The 22,086-nt window shown below is 41.3% G+C and overlaps 1 protein-coding gene across 5 annotated transcripts in view; it reads right to left on the bottom strand.

The window, feature by feature from the left end:
- RERE (arginine-glutamic acid dipeptide repeats) overlaps positions 1-22,086 on the bottom strand; it is a 437,233-nt gene that overhangs the window by 243,689 nt on the left and 171,458 nt on the right. The gene's annotated exons all lie outside the window — the stretch shown is intronic.

The raw sequence follows: 22,086 nt of genomic DNA, 5'->3' as shown, positions 1-22,086 counted from the left end.
AGCACCAGGTAAATTCCGGGGAGAGAACAAAATGGAGCACCTCTAATCATTACAGAAGTTGGGTAACAGAAATAATGCTGAAAAGGGAGTTGGAAATCCATATGTCTGTGTATAAGATGCCACAGCACTGAGAATCCTAGCAGCTGGGAGATAATAGAAGTAAAACATATGACAAAACTGATGGTCTCTACAACAACTAGCCTCCACCAATCATGATCTGAATGCCAGGTGCAATTTTTAAAAAAGACTGCTCTCAAACACAACTTCAGACTTGCAAAACAGTGAAGGGACCTAACTACCATAATGAATGCTGCATAGTAAGAAAACCACAAGAAGGTTATATGCTTGGTTGTCTAACATTCTTGGATTTGATATGAACCAACACATACATAGTCCTTCCTGTCATTGACAGAACCCCAGTTTGTATCTACATTATTCACATTCCTCTCTGTTGTGTTTGGGGGGGAAAAAAAGACTTTTTAGCCTTTTTTAAGGTACTGATTTAATTTCATGTTATTTGGTTGCATGAAGTTGCCCTTAACCACTAAGGATTATCCAGATTTTTGCACAAGCTTATACAAGTCTAGAATCCTTTATCAAGGCAGTTATGTTCATCACTCTCCTGCCTTTATTCCACCATCACCACTCAGTTAAATATAAATTAACATTTTTTTAAATGACCACTCAACATAATGCTTAAGGGATTTCCTCTCTGTGACAGAACCCAGGAACCAAGTCCTAGATACATAATGTTGGCATATTGAAGATGAACTTAAAATTGTTCTTCCGTTTTGAGGCCATGTGTAAAGTTTAATCATACTGTAAAATATCTATTCCGCATTAGAAACAGCTAGTTGACAGCTTATACTTCTCAACACTCAGGTTGTTAACGTACACAAACTCAGTTTCTATATGTGAAGTTAGTGAGTCTTTTGTGTTACTCCAAAATAAAGGCAATGATTTATTTTTTCCCAATCTCAATACAGTTTGAGCTAATCACTCAAGCTGGATACCTTACATTTTAAAGCTGGAATCAGCAGTAGCCCTATGGGAAGTTAGACAAAGCACTGACTTTTAAATATAGACACTTAAAATGATCTGTTGTTTTCTTTTGGAAGTAGAATTAGAATAGTTAATACTCATCCACAAACCATTATTATGTGTATATTATTGTTGCAATTGTGATCACAGAAAATTTTATTTATTTTTATGCCAGCTTATATTGTGAGAACACATTTAGTCAGTTTGGGTTTTATCAATCCTGTTATCCTTGTCCTTGGAACATCCTTCATGTATTTGAGGTTTCTAGTTGAAAAGTTTACTGTAAAAAATCAAAAACAGGGCTTCCCTGGTGGCGCAGTGGTTGAGAGTCCGCCTGCCGGTGCAGGGGACACGGGTTCGTGCCCCAGTTCGGGAAGGTCCCACATGCTGTGGAGCGGCTGGGCCTGTGAGCCGTGGCCGCTGAGCCTGCACGTCCGGAGCCTGTGCTCCGCAACGGGAGAGGCCACAGCAGTGAGAGCCCTGCGTACCGCAAAAAAAAAAAAAAAAAAATCAAAAACAAAAAAAGTATTGTTTTTACAGAATAAATTTATTAGAATGTATACTGGGAGTAAGGTTTGAGGTTGTAAACAACTAAATTAGTGTAATTTGGCTTCGTGTATGTAACGTGAGGTATTAATGTAATTCATATATTAAAGCAAAAATTGTTAACAGCGAAGGGAGGGAGGGAGGGAGGGAGGGAGGGAGGGAGGGAGGGAGGGAGGGAGGGAGGAAGGGAGGAAGGAAGGAAGGAAGAAAGAAAGACTGCTCTCCATAATGCCAAATATCTATTTTTTGGATAGTTGCTGCAGACTTCGAAAGCATTCTCATTTATGAGCCTGAAAGATAGCCCAGGGTTTTTCTCCCTCAAAATGCCTTCTAGGGCTTCCCTGGTGGCACAGTGGTTGGGAGTCCGCCTGCCAATGCAGGGGACGCGGGTTCGTGTCCCGGTCCGGGAAGATCCCACATGCCGCGGAGCGGCTGGGTCTGTGAGCCATGGCCGCTGAGCCTGCGCATCCGGAGCCTGTGCTCCGCAACGGGAGAGGCCACGGCAGTGAGAGGCCCGCGTACCAGAAGCAAAACAAAAAAAAAATGCCTTCTAGCCAGTACAGAGAGCAAACCGGAAACCACGTCTCCATTGTCTAATCGGAAATGTGAGGTATAAAATCCCTTGTAAGGAAGAAGCATAATTTCCCCAAGTCTAAGTGCTGCTAGAGTTAATTCTCAAACACAAACTTGAAAACTTTAGGTGTGAATAGTGGTAATTAAACACTGCTTTTCAGTTAAACTATTCTTTTTTTTTTAAACATCTTTATTGGAGTATAATTGCTTTACAATGGTATGTTAGTTTCAGCTTCACAACAAAATGAATCAGTTATATATATACATATGTTCCCATATCTCTTCCCGCTTGCGTCTCCCTCCCTCCCACCCTCCCTATCCCACCCCTCCAGGCGGTCACAAAGCACCGAGCTGATCTCCCTGTGCTATGCAGCTGCTTCCCACTAGCTATCTACCTTACGTTTGGTAGTGTATATATGTCCATGCCTCTTTATCGCTTTGTCACCGTTTACCCTTCCCCCTCCCCATAGCCTCAAGTCCATTCTCTAGTAATTTATTCCTGTTTCACCCCTAGGTTTTTCATGACATTTTTTTTTCTTAAATTCCATATATATGTGTTAGCATACGGTATTTGTCTCTCTCTTTCTGACTTACTTCACTCTGTATGACAGACTCTAGGTCTATCCACCTCATTACAAATAGCTCAATTTCGTCTCTTTTTATGGCTGAGTAATATTCCATTGTATATATGTGCCACATCTTCTTTATCCATTCATCCGATGATGGACACTTAGGTTGTTTCCATCTCTGGGCTATTGTAAATAGAGCTGCAATGAACATTTTGGTAAATGACTCTTTTTGAATTATGGTTTTCTCAGGGTATATGCCCAGTAGTGGGATTGCTGGGTCATATGGTAGTTCTATTTGTAGCTTTTTAAGGAAGCTCCATACTGTTCTCCACAGTGGCTGTATCAATTTACATTCCCACCAACAGTGTAAGAGGGTTCCCTTTTCTCCACACCCTCTCCAGCATTTATTATTTCCAGATTTTTTGATGATGGCCGTTCTGACTGGTGTGAGATGATATCTCATTGTAGTTTTGATTTGCATTTCTCTAATGATTAGTGATGTTGAGCAATCTTTCATGTGTTTGTTGGCACTCTGTATATCTTCTTTGGAGAAATGTCTATTTAGGTCTTCTGCCCATTTTTGGATTGGGTTGTTTGTTTTTTTGTTATTAAGCTGCATGAGCTGCTTATAAATTTTGGAGATTAATCCTTTGTCAGTTGCTTCATTTGCAAATATTTTCTCCCATTCTGAGGGTTGTCTTTTGGTCTTGTTTATGGTTTCCTTTGCTGCGCAAAAGCTTTTAAGTTTCATTAGGTCCCATTTGTTTACTTTTGTTTTTATTTCCATTTCTCTAGGAGGTGGGTCAAAAAGGACCTTGCTGTGATTTATGTCATAGAGTGTTCTGCCTATGTTTTCCTCTAAGAGTTTGATAGTTTCTGGCCTTACATTTAGGTCTTTAATCCATTTTGAGCTTATTTTTGTGTATGGTGTTAGGGAGTGGTCTAATCTCATACTTTTACATGTAGCTGTCCAGTTTTCCCAGCACCACTTATTGAATAGGCTGTCCTTTCTCCACTGTACATTTCTGCCTCCTTTGTCAAAGCTAAGGTGACCATATGTGTGTGGGTTTATCTCTGGGCTTTCTATCCTGTTCCATTGATCTATATTTCTGTTTTTGTGCGAGTACCATACTGCCTTGATTACTGTAGCTTTGTAGTATAGTCTGAAGTCAGGAAGCCTGATTCCTCCAGCTCCATTTTTCGTTCTCAAGATTGCTTTGGCTATTCGGGGTCTTTTGTGTTTCCATACAAATTGTGAAATTTTTTGTTCTAGTTCTGTGAAAAATGCCAGTGGTAGTTTCATAGGGATTGCATTGAATCTGTAGATTGCTTTGGGTAGTAGAGTCATTTTCACAATGTTGATTCTTCCAATCCAAGAACATGGTATATCTCTCCATCTATTTGTATCATCTTTAATTTCTTTCATCAGTGTCTTATAATTTTCTGCATACAGGTCTTTTGTCTCCTTAGGTAGATTTATTCCTAGGTATTTTATTCTTTTTGTTGCAATGGTAAATGGGAGTGTTTTCTTGATTTCACTTTCAGATTTTTCATCCTTAGTGTATAGGAATGCCAGAGATTTCTGTGCATTAATTTTGTATCCTGCTACTTTACCAAATTCATTGATTAGCTCTAGTAGTTTTCTGGTAGCATCTTTAGGATTCTCTATGTATAGTATCATGTCATCTGCAAACAGTGACAGCTTTACTTCTCTTTTCCGATTTGGATTCCTTTTATTTCCTTTTCTTCTCTGATTGCTGTGGCTAAAACTTCCAAAACTATGTTGAATAAGAGTGGTGAGAGTGGGCAACCTTGTCTTGTTCCTGATCTTAGTGGAAATGCTTTCAGTTTTTCACCATTGAGGACGATGTTGGCTGTGGGTTTGTCATATATGGCCTTTATTATGTTGAGGAAAGTTCCCTCTATGCCTACTTTCTGCAGGGTTTTTATCATAAATGGGTGTTGAATTTTGTCAAAAGCTTTCTCTGCATCTATTGAGATGATCATATGGTTTTTCTCCTTCAATTTGTTAATATGATGTATCATGTTGATTGATTTGCGTATATTGAAGAATCCTTGCATTCCTGGAATAAACCCCACTTGATCATGGTGTATGATCCGTTTAATGTGCTGTTGGATTCTGTTTGCTAGTATTTTGTTGAGGATCTTTGCATCTATGTTCATCAGTGATATTGGCCTGTAGTTTTCTTTCTTTGTGACATCCTTGTCTGGTTTTGGTATCACGGTGATGGTGGCCTCGTAGAATGAGTTGGGGAGTGTTCCTCCCTCTGCTATATTTTGGAAGAGTCTGAGAAGGATAGGTGATAGCTCTTCTCTAAATGTTCGATAGAATTCGCCTGTGAAGCCATCTGGTCCTGGGCTTTTGCTTGTTGGAAGATTTTTCATCGCAGTTTCAATTTCAGTGCTTGTGATTGGTCTGTTCATATTTTCTATTTCTTCCTGATTCAGTCTTGGCAGGTTGTGCCTTTCTAAGAATTTGTCCATTTCTTCCAGGTTGTCCATTTTATTGGCATAGAGTTGCTTGTAGTAATCTCTCATGATCTTTTGTATTTCTGCAGCGTCAGTTGTTACTTCTCCTTTTTCATTTCTAATTCTATTGATTTGAGTCTTCTCCCTTTTTTTCTTGATGAGTCTGGCTAATGGTTTATCAATTTTGTTTATCCTTTCAAAGAACCAGCTTTTAGTTTTATTGATCTTTGCTATCGTTTCCTTCATTTCTTTTTCATTTATTTCTGATCTGAGTTTTATGATTTCTTTCCTCCTGCTAACTCTGGGGTTTTTTTGTTCTTCTTTCTCTAATTGCTTTAGGTGCAAGGTTAGGTTGTTTATTCGAGATGTTTCCTGTTTCTTAAGGTAAGATTGTATTGCTATAAACTTCCCTCTTAGAACTGCTTTTGCTGCATCCCATAGATTTTGAGTCGTCGTGTCTCCATTGTCATTTGTTTCTAGGTATTTTTTGATTTCCTCTTTGATTTCTTCAGTGATCCCTTCGTTATTAAGTAGTGTATTGTTTAGCCTCCATGTGTTTGTATTTTTTACAGATCTTCTCCTGTAATTGATATCGAGTCTCATAGCATTGTGGTCGGAAAAGATACTTGATACAATTTCAATTTTCTTAAATTTACCAAGGCTTGATTTGTGACCCAAGATATGATCTATCCTGGAGAATGTTCCATGAGCACTTGAGAAAAATGTGTATTCTGTTGTTTTTGGATGGAATGTCCTATAAATATCAATTAACTCCATCTCGTTTAATGTATCATTTAAAGCTTGTGTTTCCTTATTTATTTTCATTTTGGATGATCTGTCCATGGGTGAAAGTGGGGTGTTAAAGTCCCCTACTATGAATGTGTTACTGTCGATTTCCCCTTTTATGGTTGTCTGTATTTGCCTTATGTATTGAGGTGCACCTATGTTGGGTGCATAAATATTTACAATTGTTATATCTTCCTCTTGGATCGATCCCTTGATCATTATGTAGTGTCCTTCTTTGTCTCTTCTAATAGTCTTTGTTTTAAAGTCTATTTTGTCTGATATGAGAATTGCTCCTCCAGCTTTCTTTTGGTTTCCATTTGCATGAAATACCTTTTTCCATCCCCTTACTTTCAGTCTGTATGTGTCTCTAGGTCTGAAGTGGGTCTCTTGTAGACAGCAAATATATGGGTCTTGTTTTTGTATCCATTCAGCCAATCTGTGTCTTTTGGTGGGAGCATTTAGTCCATTTACATTTAAGGTAATTATCGATATGTGTGTTCCCATTCCCATTTTCTTAATTGTTTTGGGTTCGTTATTGTAGGTCCTTTCCTTCTTTTGTGTTTCTTGCCTAGAGAAGTTCCTTTAGCAGTTGTTGTAGAGCTGGTTTGGTGGTGCTGAACTCTCTCAGCTTTTGCTTGTCTGTAAAGGTTTTAATTTCTCCATCAAATCTGAATGAGATCCTTGCTGGGTAGAGTAATCTTGGTTGCAGGTTTTTCTCCTTCAACACTTTCAGTATGTCCTGCCACTCCCTTCTGGCTTGCAGAGTTTCTGCTGAAAGATCAGCTGTTAACCTTATGGGGATTCCCTTGTGTGTTATTTGTTGTTTTTCCCTTGCTGCTTTTAATATGTTTTCTTTGTATTTAATTTTTGACAGTTTGATTAATAGGTGTCTTGGCGTATTTCTCCTTGGATTTATCTTGTATGGGACTCTCTGTGCTTCCTGGACTTGATTAACTAGTTCCTTTCCCATATTAGGGAAGTTTTCAACTATAATCTCTTCAAATATTTTCTCAGTCCCTTTCTTTTTCTCTTCTTCTTCTGGAACCCCTATAATTCGAATGTTGGTGCGTTTAATATTGTCCCAGAGGTCTCTGAGACTGTCCTCAGTTCTTTTCATTCTTTTTTCTTTATTCTGCTCTGCAGTAGTTATTTCCACTATTTTATCTTCCAGGTCACTTATCCGTTCTTCTGCCTCAGTTATTCTGCTATTGATCCCATCTAGAGTACTTTTAATTTCATTTATTGTGTTGTTCATCGTTGCTTGTTTCATCTTTAGTTCTTCTAGGTCCTTGTTAACTGATTCTTGCATTTTGTCCATTCTACTGTCCATTCTATCTCCAAGATTTCGGATCAACCTTACTATCATTATTCTGAATTCTTTTTCAGGCAGACTGCCTATTTCCTCTTCATTTGTTAGGTCTGGTGGGTTTTTATCTTGCTCCTTCATCTGCTGTGTGTTTTTCTGTCTTTTCATTTTGCTTATCTTACTGTGTTTGGGGTCTCCTTTTTTGCAGGCTGAAGGTTCGTAGTTCCTGTTGTTTTTTGTGTCTGTCCCCAGTGGCTAAGGTTGGTTCAGTGGGTTGTGTAGGCTTCCTGGTGGAGGGTACTAGTGCCTGTGTTCTGGTGGATGAGGCTGGATCTTGTCTTTCTGGTGGGCAGGTCCTCGTCCGGTGGTGTGTTTTGGGGTGTCTGTAGACTTATTATGATTTGGGGCAGCCTCTCTGCTAATGGGTGGGGTTGTATTCCTGTCTTGCTAGTTGTTTGGCATAGGATGTCCAGCACTGTAGCTTGCTGGTCGTTGAGTGAAGCTGGGTGCTGGCGTTGAGATGGAGATCTCTCGGAGATTTTTGCTGTTTGATATTATGTGCAGCTGGGAGGCCTCTTGTGGACCAGTGTCCTGAAGTTGGCTCTCCCACCTCAGAGGCACAGCACTGACTCCTGGCTGCAGCACCAAGAGCCTTTCATCCACAGGGCTCCTTAATTTGGGATGATTCGTTGTCTATTCAGGTATTCCACAGATGCAGGGTATATCAAGTTGATTGTGGAGCTTTAATCTGCTGCTCCTGAGGCTGCTGGGAGAGATTTCCCTTTCTCTTCTTTGTTTGCACAGCTCCCGGGGCTCAGCTTTGGATTTGGCCCCGCCTGTGCGTGTAGGTCGCAGGAGGGCGTCTGTTCTTTGCTCAGATAGGACGGGGTTAAAGAGGCTCTGGCTCACTCAGGCCGGGGGGTAGGGAGGGTCACGGAGTGTGGAGCTGGCCTGCGGCGGCAGAGGCCGGCATGACATTGCAGCCTGAGGCACGCCGTGCGTTCTCCCGGGGGAGTTGTCCCGAGATCCCGGGACCCTGGCAGTGGCGGGCTGCACAGGCTCCCCGGAAGGGCGTGTGGCTGGTGACCTGTGTTCGCACACAGGCCTCCTGGTGGCGGCAGCATTGGCCTTAGCGTCTCATGTCTGTCTCTGGGCTCCGCACTTTTAGCCGCGGCTCGCGCCCGTCCCTGGAGCTCTCTCAAGCAGCGTTCTTAATCCCCTCTCCTCGTGCACCAGGAAACAAAGAGGGACGTAAAAGTCTCTTGCCTCTTCGGCAGGTCCAGACTTTTCCCCGGACTCTCTCCCGGCCAGCCGCGGTGCACTAACGCCCTGCAGGCTGTGTTCACGCTGCCAACCTCAGTCCTCTCCCGGCGCTCCGACAAAAGCCGGAGCCTCAGCTCCCAGTCCCGCCCGCCCCGGCGGGCGAGCAGACAAGCCTCTCGGCTGGTGAGTTCCGGTCAGCCCGATCCTCTGCACTGGAATCTGTCCGCTTTGCCCTCCGCACCCCTGTTGCTGTGCTCTCCTCCGCGGCTCCCAAGCTCCCCCACTCCGCCTCCCGAAGTCTCCACCCGCGAAGGGGCTTCCTAGTGTGTGGACACTTTTCCTCCTTCTCAGCTCTCTCCCGCTGGTGCAGGACCCGTCTCTATCCTTTTGTCTCTGTTTAGTTTTTTCTTTTGCCCTAACCAGGTACGTGGGGGGTTCCTTGCCTTTTGGGAGGTCTGAGGTCTTCTGCCAGCGTTCAGTAGGTGCTCCGTAAGAGTTGTTCCACGCGTAGATGTATTTCTGGTGTATCTGTCCAACCTGGCCTTTCATCCCTAGCGTTATGGAACCAAGCCACATAATCACACTCTCCAGTTAAACTATTCTTGACAATATAAAAATACAAGATATCAGGTGAGATTTTTTTGTGACCTTTTCTTTCCCTCTACTAAAGAGAAAAAATTATAATTATACAAAGAATTAACATTCCCTCAATCAATTTGGTAATTGTACAGTACCTATGTTCTATAATACCAGCACCAATGGGATGTTCAGGACAAGTAAAGTCTAAGAACTAAACACCAGCGAATAATAATAATGCCCGGCTTCAGAGCGAACAGTTATGCATAGCTTTACAAATTAAAATGTTAACAATGAGAATAATGAAAAGCAACATACTGAAATAATATTAAAAATTATATTATAAACTCAATCCATTTCTCCTTTTTAAAAGGAACTTATAGCCGCAACCAAATGCCCCCCAAAACTGTATTTTTATTACATCTCTACCGATCAGTCTAAAGTGAGACTAGCACACCATCTGTCAAGCATCAACATCTACCCAGCACACAAAGAAAGCCAGAACAATGTCTACAGCCTTCAGAGAGAACATAAAACAACCCTATCTTTGCCTTTTACAGTTCAGTTTACACATTTTACACACTACACTGATTATCACACTGGACATCATTGAAAAGGCATTCCTTGCAAAGGCAGATGAATAAGGAAATTTAGAGATATGTGAGAAAATAAATTTAGAGGTTAAATCAGTGTACAAATGTGTAATATCTTTCATATGTAACATACAGTATGCTGCCTAATTGGCTTGAGCATGTATTTAATAGTGAAATAATGAAAAAGATTTAAAGGTACTGGATATTTAATGCAAACATAATGATAAAGAGTCACTGTGTATGAACTTAATAGACCGGTAAAGTGAAAGTTTATCCATTTCCACGCATTTTAAGCATTAACCTAAAAGAACCAGGTGGGACTTCCCTGGTGGCACAGTCGTTAAGAATCCACCTGCCAATGCAGGGGACACGGGTTCAATTCCTGGTCCAAGAAGATCCCACATGCCGCCGAGCAACTAAGCCCGTATGCCACAGGAACTGAGCCTGTGCTCTGGGGCCTGCGAGTCACAACTACTGAAGCCCGTGCGCCCCAGAGCCCGTCCGCAAGAAGAGAAGCCACTGCGATGAGAAGCCTGCGCACCGCAACGAAGACCCAACGCAGCCGATAAATGAATGGATCAATGAATGAATGAATGAATGAACCAGGTAACTTCCTGCTCTTCCCCCATCTATTTTATGGTACTTAAAATCCATTATGAAGTGTATACTAACACAAGTGTATGAAGGAGTAGAAAAGAAAAGCCTGTCTTTTTACGTTTTCTAGTATTTAGGGTATTCAGTTATCCCCAAATCAAAACTGAGGCACACAGGTATCTATTCTGCGGTATTTAAACGCTTTGAAAAAGGAAAAGAAACCACTCTTATGCAAATACATTTTAAAGTAATTCACCAAACAATATATTGCCCCATCTTTAAATCCACAGACATTATTTTTAATTGTGGAAAGTCTGGTTTTCTCAGCTGGTGAAGCTGTCAGAGTAAATAGAAGGCAATATCTGGAAAGATGACAAACACATGGGTCAAAGTCAAACACAAGCCAATCTCTGTCAAGAACAGAGCCAAATTCCTGCATTTCAATTTAAACGATGTTAGCCAACCCAAATACCACCATGCCACTTCAAATCAAAATTGTTTCCTTTTAAAAAGAGCGTTTTACAAAACTGATAGAGTATAACAGATTAAACAACTCTTTCAGCAATTTCCTCAGCTACTACAAAGCAAGGCATCAATATATAATTATAATAAAGGGAACATTTAACAATTAATGGAGCCAGCAAAAGCTAAACCTCCAGAGCTTAAGAGTTCAAACACTTGCTCACTAAGCAAAAGGGCAGAGGATTTTAACATAACTGCAGGAAATATCAGTCCAGTTAGACTCCAGGTAAACATAAATCTTCTTCCACTGTGATTGGGACTCTCTTCATCTCAGTCCACTGGGCTGATTTTAGTATCCAGCTTGGAGATTCAAACCAAAGAACCCCTGCCTCCCCCTGATCTCTCCCCGCGCTGCTGTGTTATCCAGTTGCTCTAGTCCCATAGGAACAGAAGTCTCCGGAAGGCTGTTAGCTTGCTTTACAACTGACCAACGACCAAGACTCCCCAAGACGTATCACACAGCAGTTAGGTAATAACACCTCTGAAGATAGTCATGATTTGTGCTAGTTTATAATGATGACATCTTAACTAATTCACATTCTTTTCTCATTCAGTTTCTATTCAGATTCTTTACAGAGGATACGTACATACACTCTTTCAAAAAGAAAACAGAAATAAACAGAGTTTCAAAGTGTCACCATCCCAGCAAATACCTTATTTATAAGGTATCATTCTATGCCTCGTAGAGCTTGACAGGAAGCAGAAAAAGTTAAAATTTAATACCTAAATGGTTTCAACAATATAAACAAGTAAAAAATATGTTTTAATTTAACTGGATAAATCAAAGTAAAAAATATTTTTTAATGCAGCATAAAATAGTAGGTGATGAAAGAATTTTAAGGATTATAGAAACAGGCAGAACTAGAAGTTGAGGCAGGAAACCCACAGAGCAAAGATCGGCACTATGGCCTATAGGTCAAATCTGACCCATGACCTGTTTTTGTAAGGCCCACAAAGTACAGAATGGTTTTTACATTTTTTTAATGGTTGGAGGAAAAAAAGAATAATTTTTGACATGTGAAAATTACATGAAATTCAAATTTCATTGTCCATAAATAAAGTTTTATTGGAACACAGCCACCTCACTCATTTATATCTTATCTGTCACTGCTTTCATGCCACAAGGGCAGAGCTGTGCAGTTTCAACAGAGACTGTATGGCCTACAGCGAAGCTGAAAATATTTACTCTCTGGCCCTTTACAGAGAGAGTTTGCTGACCACTGCTCTAGAAATGCTAAGTAAGTCAAGTAGCTCAGCTGAAAATGTGAAATTACCCCATAGAAGACTACCTCGTAAAAGGGTTTGTATTCATTAATGACACATATTCTCAGAAACCTTCTGCTACAAAATGCTCAAGCATTTTTCCAGTGGTTAATAGCAAGCATACTGAGCTGAGGATTACAAAATATACCTTTCAGCTAATGCCTACGAGGATAACAAAGTGCCTCTAATACTGCATCTCCGGGCTTCCCTGGTGGCACAGTGGTTAAGAATCCGCCTGCCAACGCAGGGGACATGGGTTCAAGCCCTGGTCTGGGAAGATCCCACATGCCGCGGAGCAACTAAGCCCGTGAGCCACAACTACTAAGCCTGTTCTCTAGAGCCTGCGAGTCACAACTACTGAGCCCACGTGCCATAACTACTGAAACCTGCACACCTAGAGCCTGTGCTCTGCAACAAGAGAAGCCACTGCAATGAGAAGCCCACGTGCCACAATGAAGAGTAGCCCCCGCTCACTGCCAACTAGAGAGAAAGCCCGTACACAGCAACGAAGACCCAATGCAGCCAAAAATAAATAAATAAAACTTTAAAAAAAAAAAAATACTGCATCTCCAAGTTCCTTGCCACATTCTCCATTTCGGCTGAAAACTCAGCTCATTTTATGACTCGAGATCAAGGATGGAAATATTCCCACACCTGCACCCAAGAACAACACTGTCAGCTGATCAGAGCACTCCTTCCAAATGGACTACATTCAGCCTCGTTCACCTGGAAGAGCAGATGAAATCCATCTGCCATCTAATGTCGAGGTGATCTCTTCTACTCTACTCACCTGGTTTGGACTTCTTTACCATTCATTTTTTATCATTTTTCTTGTACCTCTTCTTGTGTGAAAACCATGCTGGGAACTCGACTTAGAGGACAACAGTGAAATCACAGTGGAACAGGTATGCTTGCACTCTACAACCTGTGAACAGGGCATTAACAGGCCAAGTGACATACCATCAATTAAAAAAAAAAGAAAACTAGGCTTTTAAAAAAGTCTCCTTATCAAAATACTGATAAGGGGTTTTTGATAAATCCTGCTCCCTTTTTCAACTTCATATAATGCTTTTAATGAACTAGAAAGATGCAGGTTCTACTGAGACCAAAAAAACGGGGCAGGCGGGGGAAGGAGGGTGCACGTTGTGTTTACCATGATACTCAGAGAGGGTCTTAAGGAGCAATAACTAAACTTGGTAACCAATTCCACCAAAAGAAAAGCTCTCTATCAACTATGGCAAACTGAAACCAACCAACAGCAAGAGGCAAGTCCAATTCAGACTCAAACACACAAATATACAGAACTGGGACCGCATCGTGATTGACCCACCCAAACGGAGTCCTGAACGGCCAGAGCTCATGTTCAGCAGTAGCTACATTAACGTCAGAGCACAGGTGGTTGAGAGCAGAGTGATGTCCCCTCTCAAAATAACCTTCGCCAGGAATTCCGTGTGGTTTCCACGCTTCACTGAGATATTTTTTTGAGCATTTGAACAAGCAAAGCAGCTTCCTAGGAAAAGTTTTTGCTTGAGCCCACTCCTGTGTCACAGGATAAATTCATGAGCTGCTGTCATCACTAGGCAGGCAAACATTCCACTGAACATTTCAAATACCCATAAGGATTACACAGTCCTAAGAAAATAGAACACGAGATCCTAAGAGGGTCAAAGCCCTTCATCTTTGGAGAGGAAGCACGTGTATCTTAGGGTCCCATTGTGTTCAACAGCCTTTCCAGCCAAAAGTGAAACCTTTAATTTAAAAAAAAAAAAAAACAGGCAGCCAACCATAAAAGAGTTGCAGACTTTTATGAATAGTCAAAGAATTAGATAATGTGAGGTCAGAAGCCATCTCCCTTTAGCGTTCTGAAGATGGAGGCTTAGTGACTATAAATATCTCCCATTAGTAGATACATAGCTTTTCAATCTAGGAGGATTAAAAATTAAGTAACCTCAATTTGGTGGTAATTACCTCCTTAAATTGACACATCTTCTATCCCTGAGAGCATTCAGAATTAAAGAAAGACTTGAGAGAATCAAAAGTATATTAACATTTTTGGGGTTAATAAGATATCAGGATTTGATATTTTTATTCTTTTTATAGTTAAAAGAATGTGGCTTACAACAATATCCTGTAATTCCAATTTTTCAAAGTAACACTACCTAGGGCCATATTATATGCCTGGCCTCTCTAAAGAAGCCCTGTGTGTATGCGTGTGTACTTGTGTAAAGCCCCTGGGGCGGATACTCTGATCCCCATTTCACTAGTGAAGAAACAAAGGCACAGAGGTTGTCCCTTGCAACCACCCACCTCACCCGTGTGTGAAACTGATTCAGAGGGGCGGTCAAGACTGAAACCTAAGTGAGTTTACGCACAGCACTGAAATATTTAAGGCACTTCATTCATAGGTTCACTTCATTCATAGGTATGATTTACTTCATTTATGAGAAGCATTAAGTGCTTTGAGAAGGTTTGTGTTAAAAGATCCCTTAACAGTAGAAACCACATATTAAATTTATTTTACTTATTTAATAAGTAAGCCTAACTGTTGAAGATATTACTTTAAAAACAAGACCAATCACAATTCAAAAATCCCTTAAAAGTGACTGTTAAATTTAATTTATAAAGGATATAAGATTTGTAAGCTGAACTTTTAAGAAGTAGTGCCATGTATTCTAATTTATAACTTTAACAAACTGAATACCAATTTTTTTAAACCAAAGTAAACTTTCTGGATAGTCTTTTCTACATAAAATTTCAGCCTGAGGACCCTTCTCAAGGAAGTCCTTACATCAGCCACTCTGTACATGTGTTTACTGCCCAACTCCTAAAGGCAGCACAGCTGAGACAATGCTATTCAAGAGAGGCCGCCCAAGAAACACAGGGTGAACACTCAAGTGTGGAGTCACCACCCCTGCCTATGCTGATAAACATCTGGGGAAAAAATAACAAAGTGCCTAGAATGTCCTAGACACTTTTCTAGGTAACTGGGGTACATGAGTGAGCTAAAAGGAAAAAGATCCCTGTCGTTCTGGAGTGGAACAGCAAGGAAAAGACACAAAAGAAATGGGAATGGCGGCATTTAAACCAGGTGTGAAACGTCAAGGGGTAAAGGGACTGTGAGAAGGGGTGAGGCCACAGATCAGGGGTCCTTGGGGGGGTGCGGGGTGTCCAGAGGATTTCTGGATGCAGGCTAAAAGTGGGATCCAGGAAACAGGTGAATAGATTACCAGAAAGCTAGATCTCTGAGTTTGAGGATTAATTGTTCATAAAAATGCCTTCAAAGGACTACTATTTATCCATAACATATACCTGCCGTTATCAAGGGTGATTTTCAAATGGCCGCATATAGAACATTTCTGTTTCTTTTGGAATATATAGGTTAAGAATACATTGTGGTTCACTGTTTCTCATGTAGACACTTCTGCTGTAACACAATATATATGTTGTTGGGAAAACCTCATGTTCTGCAAAAAATGTTTATTAAAAATAAAATACAGGGTAAGGGGCAGCTTAACCAAAACTACTGCAACTCTAAAATCAGATTACCGTTTTGTTTTAAATATAAATTTATTTATCTATTTATTTTATTTATTTGGCTGCATTGGGTCTTCGTGGCTGTGTGGGCCTTCTCCAGTTGCAGCGAGCAGGGGCTACTCTCGGTTGCAGTGCACGGGCTTCTCATTGCGGTGGCTTCTCTTATTGTGGAGCACGGGCTCTAGGCACATGGGCTTCAGTAGTTGTGGCTCACGGGCTCTAGAGCACAGGCTCAGTAGTTGTGGCACATGGGCTTAGTTGCTCTGCAGCATGCGGGATCTTCCTGGACCAGGGCTCAAACCCGTGTCCCCTGCGTTGGCAGGCAGATTCTTAACCACTGCGCCACCAGGAAAGTCCCCCCCTCTTTTTTTTAAATCAGTAAGTATAACCTCAAGAAATAACACAGCCTAGCCCAAGCAGGCACACAGAGGTGATGAAGGCTGCCTTAGGGAATACTTAAAATACATAAAAAGGGGCTTCCCTGGTGGCGCAGTGGTTGAGAGTCCGCCCGCCGATGCAGGGGACACGGGTTTGTGCCCCGGACCGGGAAGATCCCACATGCTGCAGAGCGGTTAGGACCGTGAGCCATGGCCGCTGAGCCTGCGCGTCCGGAGCCTGTGCTCCGCAACGGGAGACGTCACAACAGTGAGTGGCCCACGTACCGCAAAAAAAAAAAAATTCATGAAAACAGCAGATGCTGACTCGAAGGTACCGAAACAGTGCAGATTAACATGGGGCTTCTGTAAAGGCGAGCAACAGCAGGCATGTAAGGTGGGGTGCACCTCTCTGGAGAAGGAGCCCCAGGACAGGTGCTCATTTTTTCATTTCACTTTAAAGAGAGATGAAAGGGCTCTCATTGGTGCAACAGCCAAACTGAAGGCTTAAATTCTCATCTTCTTTTTGCTAAACTATAAGCCTATATTATACCATATAATTGCACACTATAATTCCACTTCCTCTATTCACACACCTCTTGCCTAGAAAAGCTGCATATGAACCAGCACAAGTCACACGTTCCACTGACATCGTTCCTCTATTTACCTAGCACATGCATAGCAAAACAAACTATTTATAAATATCCATATGTCGTTAGAAGTTCTCCTTGAAACTGGTGACACAGTGAGAGTCTCCTGATAAAGTGGTACACAGGGAACACATGCCGTTCTCCTGGCCATCTCTCATCTACTTTCCCCACCAAACAGCTCCCGAATTCCACTGAGGAGAATTACTGTAGCTCCACCATGTGTAGTTTTAGGGGGAGCAATAAATCAAGATCTGTCTTTTTTGATCCAAGACACAGACATGCAATTCAAGCTTCACCAACCAAATTTACTCTTCTGAGACTGTGACTGGAGCTGAGTGACAGCAAGACAGGAAAATGCTGAAGGACACCTATTCCAGTGGTAGCACCCAGACGGAATGGTCAGTAGTTTCTGCTGACCCAGAATCGGAACTTCTCTCGATCAGGCAGGTTTCCACCCATTCTGTGTGTTATTCTACCAACAAATTATTTTTGTGTGTGATGTGCCCAATGTCCCCCAGCTTGCATTAAAAAAACTTGAATGAATACAATATGCTCGCATTTATTAGATCACATAAACCACGTATCCTCCCTTTCAGTTGCTGGGGTAAGGTTTCAACAGTAGCCTAAATATTCTGCAACAATTTACCTCGCCCCACTCAGCATACTTCCCGTAACTGTTATGCAATTACCTTTTTAACAATTCTTTATATGTGTCTAGCAAGTGAGCGATAAACAATTTTCAGGAGGCAAGATGTAACTAGGAGTAGGAGAAAGAAAAAGAGCCAAGTAATTATTTCATTTGCATTTTCTAAGAAATGGGCCTATCCCTTCTTTATCTTTCAACATAATTGTGTTTATTATTTTTATTATCTTCAGTAGTTTTTGCAAATGTCCATCCATTCTTGGCTTTAACCAATTCTTCCAGGCCCGTGCGGTCTTACAGACTAGCTGTGTGGCCTCTCTGTCCCCATATGTACTACAGGGAAACAATGACTGATTTGTGTAGAGACTTTGGGGACTAGAAACAACACGTGTAAAGCAAGCCCAGTACTGGAAACGAGCAGGTGTTTTAAAAACGGTTAGTTATCATCCATGATTACAGCTCCCTCTCTCCCTCACATCTGTTTATTTGCAACCAGGTTCACAGTTCCTTTTGCAATCAGGCACTTGAGAAGATCCCAATCTTTCCCAGTAGACTGGTCACAACTTAATTCTACAGCCACCTCTATTCCTACTGAACTACATATGCTGCATTTTACATCAAAATCTCAAGCCATGGGGGATTCCCTGGTGGTAGAGGGGTTGAGAATCCACCTGCCAACACAGGGGACATGGGTTCGAGCCCTGGTCCGGGAAGATCCCACATGCTGCGGAGCAACTAGGCCCGTGCGCCATGACTGAGACTGTGCTCTAGAGCCTGTGCTCTGCAACAAAAGAAGCCACCGCAATGAGAAGCCCGCGCACCGCAACCGAGAGTAGCCCCCGCTTACCGCAACTAGAGGAAAGCCCGCGCGCAGCAACAGACCCAACACAGCCATAAATTAATTAATTAATTAAATTTAAAACACACACACACAACAACTCTAGCCATGAAAGAGTATCTTCCTTTTCTCCCTTTTTTGGATCTGCCTAAATTCCACTCTGCTGTAAATAAGTGACAGGTATGCTGGGATGCTGGTCCTCTCAACCCTCAAGGCAATGTGCTCATTTTATATTTGTGCATTAACCTGAAAAAGACCAGGAAGCGCTGGTCTAGATTAGTGATTCTCAAATTTTAATGTGTATTTAAATCACCTTTTGAAAACAAAAATTCTGACTCAGTAAGTCTGGGGTGGAACCTGAGACTGTGCGTTTCTAACCAACTCTCATGGGACGCCCACCTGTGGCCAACCTCAGGCACTCTAGCAAGCGTCTGGAGGACATGTCTCACTGTACTTAAGGACCCCTTCCTTATGAAATAGAAAAAGATATGGTTAACTAGTCTCAAAACTCTACCACCTTCCATTCTTTTGGTTAGAATATTTTTAGAAGTTCCTCTTGCTTCTTCTACCCTCATAAAGTAGTAACTTTTTATGTGCTAAAATTTTTTCTTTTACATATATTTAGAATTTGAATAACTTCCTAATAAACACTTAAAAGGCAATCATTTCTTGAGGCTTGGGAAAAGTTGAAATAAAATTTCAAAAGAAACAGAAAAAATAAAAACGCAACCCACAACTAAAAGTACACATTATAGTGATTAAAAGTAAGAAATACATTTTCACAACTATTCCAAGGACACAACTAAGAGAGCCTAAGTGGTCATTAAACCTTGGGTCACTCAAACTTGAGTCCACATAGCAACAAAGCTCTTCCTGCCTGTTATGGGTTGAACTGCATCTCCCCAAAATTCATACATTCAAGTCCTAACCCTCAGTGCCTCAAAATGTGTCCTTCCTTAGAAAACCAATCACTGCAGACATAACTAGTTAGAATGAGGTAGGGCCCTACTCCAATGACTGATGTCTATATAAAAAGGAGAGGGCTTCCCTGGTGGCCCAAGTGGTTGAGAGTCCGCCTGCCGATGCAGGGGACACGGGTTCGTGTCCCGGTCCGGGAGGATCCCGCGTGCCGCGGAGCGGCTGGGCCCGTGAGCCATGGCCACTGAGCCTGCGCGTCCAGAGCCTGTGCTCCGCAACGGGAGAGGCCACAAAAGTGAGAGGCTCCCATACTGCAAAAGTAAATAATAAATAAATAAAGAATCATCTAAAAAGGAGAAATTTGGTGAGACACAAAAACAGGCACACAAAGAGAATGCCAGGTGAAGTCTGCAGTTCTGCTAGCACAAGTCCAGGAACTATCAGAAGCTAGGAGAGACCTGGAATAGACAGATTCTTCCCTTGCACCTGCAGCAGGAGCATGACCCTACTGAGGCCTTGATCTCGAACTTGTAGCCTAAAAAACTGTGAGACAACAGATTTCTGTTGTTTAAGCTACTCAGTTTGTGGTACTTTATTATGACAGCCCTTGCAAACTCATGCACTGCCTCACTGTGCTTCCTCCCAGATTAAAAAAAATCTAAAGATGACTGTGGAGATAGGCAATCATATCACAGTCTGGTGTGCCATGTGAAGATTTTGGACTTTGTCCTACTAGCAAATGGGATCCACTGAAAGGCTCTAAGGAGGTTAATATTAGATTTATTACGTGCAAACGAACTTGTAAACAAGTCAAACCACTATCATCCCTAAAGGTTCCTTTATGCCAGAATTCATGTTTCTTGTTACACAAAAAATATTCTCACAATCATCAGAAAAACTCAAGCCCCCTCCCAAATAAGAATGCCTCAAGAAGACACCTTTGGGCTTCCCTGGTGGCACAGTGGTTGAGAGTAAGCCTGCCGATTCAGGGGACACGGGTTTGTGCCCTGGTCCGGGAAGATCCCAAATGTCGCGGAGCGGCTGGGCCCGTGAGCCATGGCCACTGAGCCTGCGCGTCCGGAGCCTGTGCTCCACAACGGGAGAGGGCACAGCAGTGAGAGGCCCGCATACCGCAAAAAAAAAGAAGACACCTTCACTTTCATGTCACTTCTACCTAAAATTCTTCTACATATAAAAGCCATGGATGAAAAGCTGCAGATCAAATGAGCTTTTATTTTCTCCTAAAATGTATGTCCTGGAACACCAAATGCCAGAGTTTTGTTCACCTTTATTTTAGAAAGGAAATGTTTATCTGTGTGATTGCAGTAGATAAGCTTTCAATTATTCAGAAAATCAAGACTCTGAAACCAAATTCAGCCTCTTAACTGGTCAAAGACCAACCCCTCAGTGAAGAATCAGCAGCTAAATGTTAGGACAGATGATTTGTTAAAACGCTGGTAACTCCCTTCCCTCCTTAAATAGAAACTTGAACCAAAGGGAGACTATACGGTTTTAAAAGTTTCACGTTTTAACTTTCCTTTTTCTTTTTAAGTAAATTTCTCATTTAAGTATAACAGACATACAGCAAAGTGCAAAGCATGATAAATTCTCACAAAGTGAACAAATCCATGTAACCAGCACTATCACCACAAAACAGAACATGGCCAGACCCAAAGGTCCCCTTCATGCTCTGTTCCAGACACCAGCGCCCCATCAGTGTAACTGCTATCCTGACTTCAAAACACCAAAGAATAGTTTTAACTGTTTTTTAACTTTATATAAAAGGAATCATACAGTATTATACTCTTTTGAGTCCACTCAATATTATGCTTTGATTAATAGTCTCCTTTTAACTTCAATAGTCCGTGTGTGTGTGTGTGTGTGTGTGTGTGTAATTTTAATTCAAACTAGATCCCCAGGTTTCATTTTGTTTAGATTTTTCCAGCTTAGATTCCATTTGCATCAAAAGGAATTAACATCTCAATGTTCAATATAAAATCAATTCTAGTTTCTAGGTCCTTTATCAGTTCAAGTCCCCAGTTCCAAACAATAAGGAAAATTTGCAAATAAAAGGGGGAAATGTTTTATTTCACCTAAGATTTCATAAACCACAAACTTAAAAGTTCTTCGTCTTTTATAAGTAAAGTTTATCTTCATGAAAAATTTCACTCTTTGTTTATGAAAGCGGAAGAACCAGAGATATAACAAAGTTGAAAATTCTGAGTCTTGGATTTTTTCCCTCCTCTCCTGCATGTGATGGAGATTTCTTTTATTCTACGAATATGTCCAGGGTAAATGGGAGAATCAAAAATTATCAGTTGAAATGACAGAATACAAAAAACAGAGAACCAGCTTAATAAGCACATTTTAAAAAACACTTTCCTTATCGAAATAGCAAGCAAAAGTGACCTGCCCAAGTGAAAAAAATATCTCCCAATGATTTGAATTTAATTTTTTGACTCTTTTACCTGATCAAGAATAAAGGAATCACAGTATCTAACTGAAAATAGTGAATATCCTATTGGTGGGAATGTAAATTGGAAAGCAGCATGGGAGTTTCTCCACAAATTAAAAATACGACTACCATTTGATCCAGCAATTCCACCTCTGCGTATGTATCTGAAGGAAATAAAATCGCTATCTGGAAGAGATATCTGTACCCCTAGGTTCACTGCAGCATTACTTACAATAGCCAAGACCCGGAAGCAATCTAAGGGTCCACTGATGGATGAAGGAATAAAGAAAATGCATAGGTATACAACAGAACATTATTCAGCCACTGAAAAAAAAAGAAGGAAATCCTGCCGTTTGCAACAACACGGATGAACCCTGAGGGTATCAGCTAAGTGAAAAAGTCAGACAGAGAAATACTGTATGATCTGACTTAGATGTGGAATCTAAGAAAACCAAACTCAGAAACTGAGAACAGATTAGTGGTTGCCACAGGTGTGGAGGTGGGGGATAGGGGTAGGGGAAATAGGTGAAGGCAGTCAAAGGGTACAAACTT

The sequence above is a fragment of the Lagenorhynchus albirostris genome, chromosome 2, assembly GCF_949774975.1.
Source record: "Lagenorhynchus albirostris chromosome 2, mLagAlb1.1, whole genome shotgun sequence".
NCBI lineage: Eukaryota > Metazoa > Chordata > Mammalia > Artiodactyla > Delphinidae > Lagenorhynchus > Lagenorhynchus albirostris.
The sequence above is the reverse complement of the archived record's forward strand: the minus strand, read 5'-3'. Positions and strand labels throughout refer to the sequence as shown.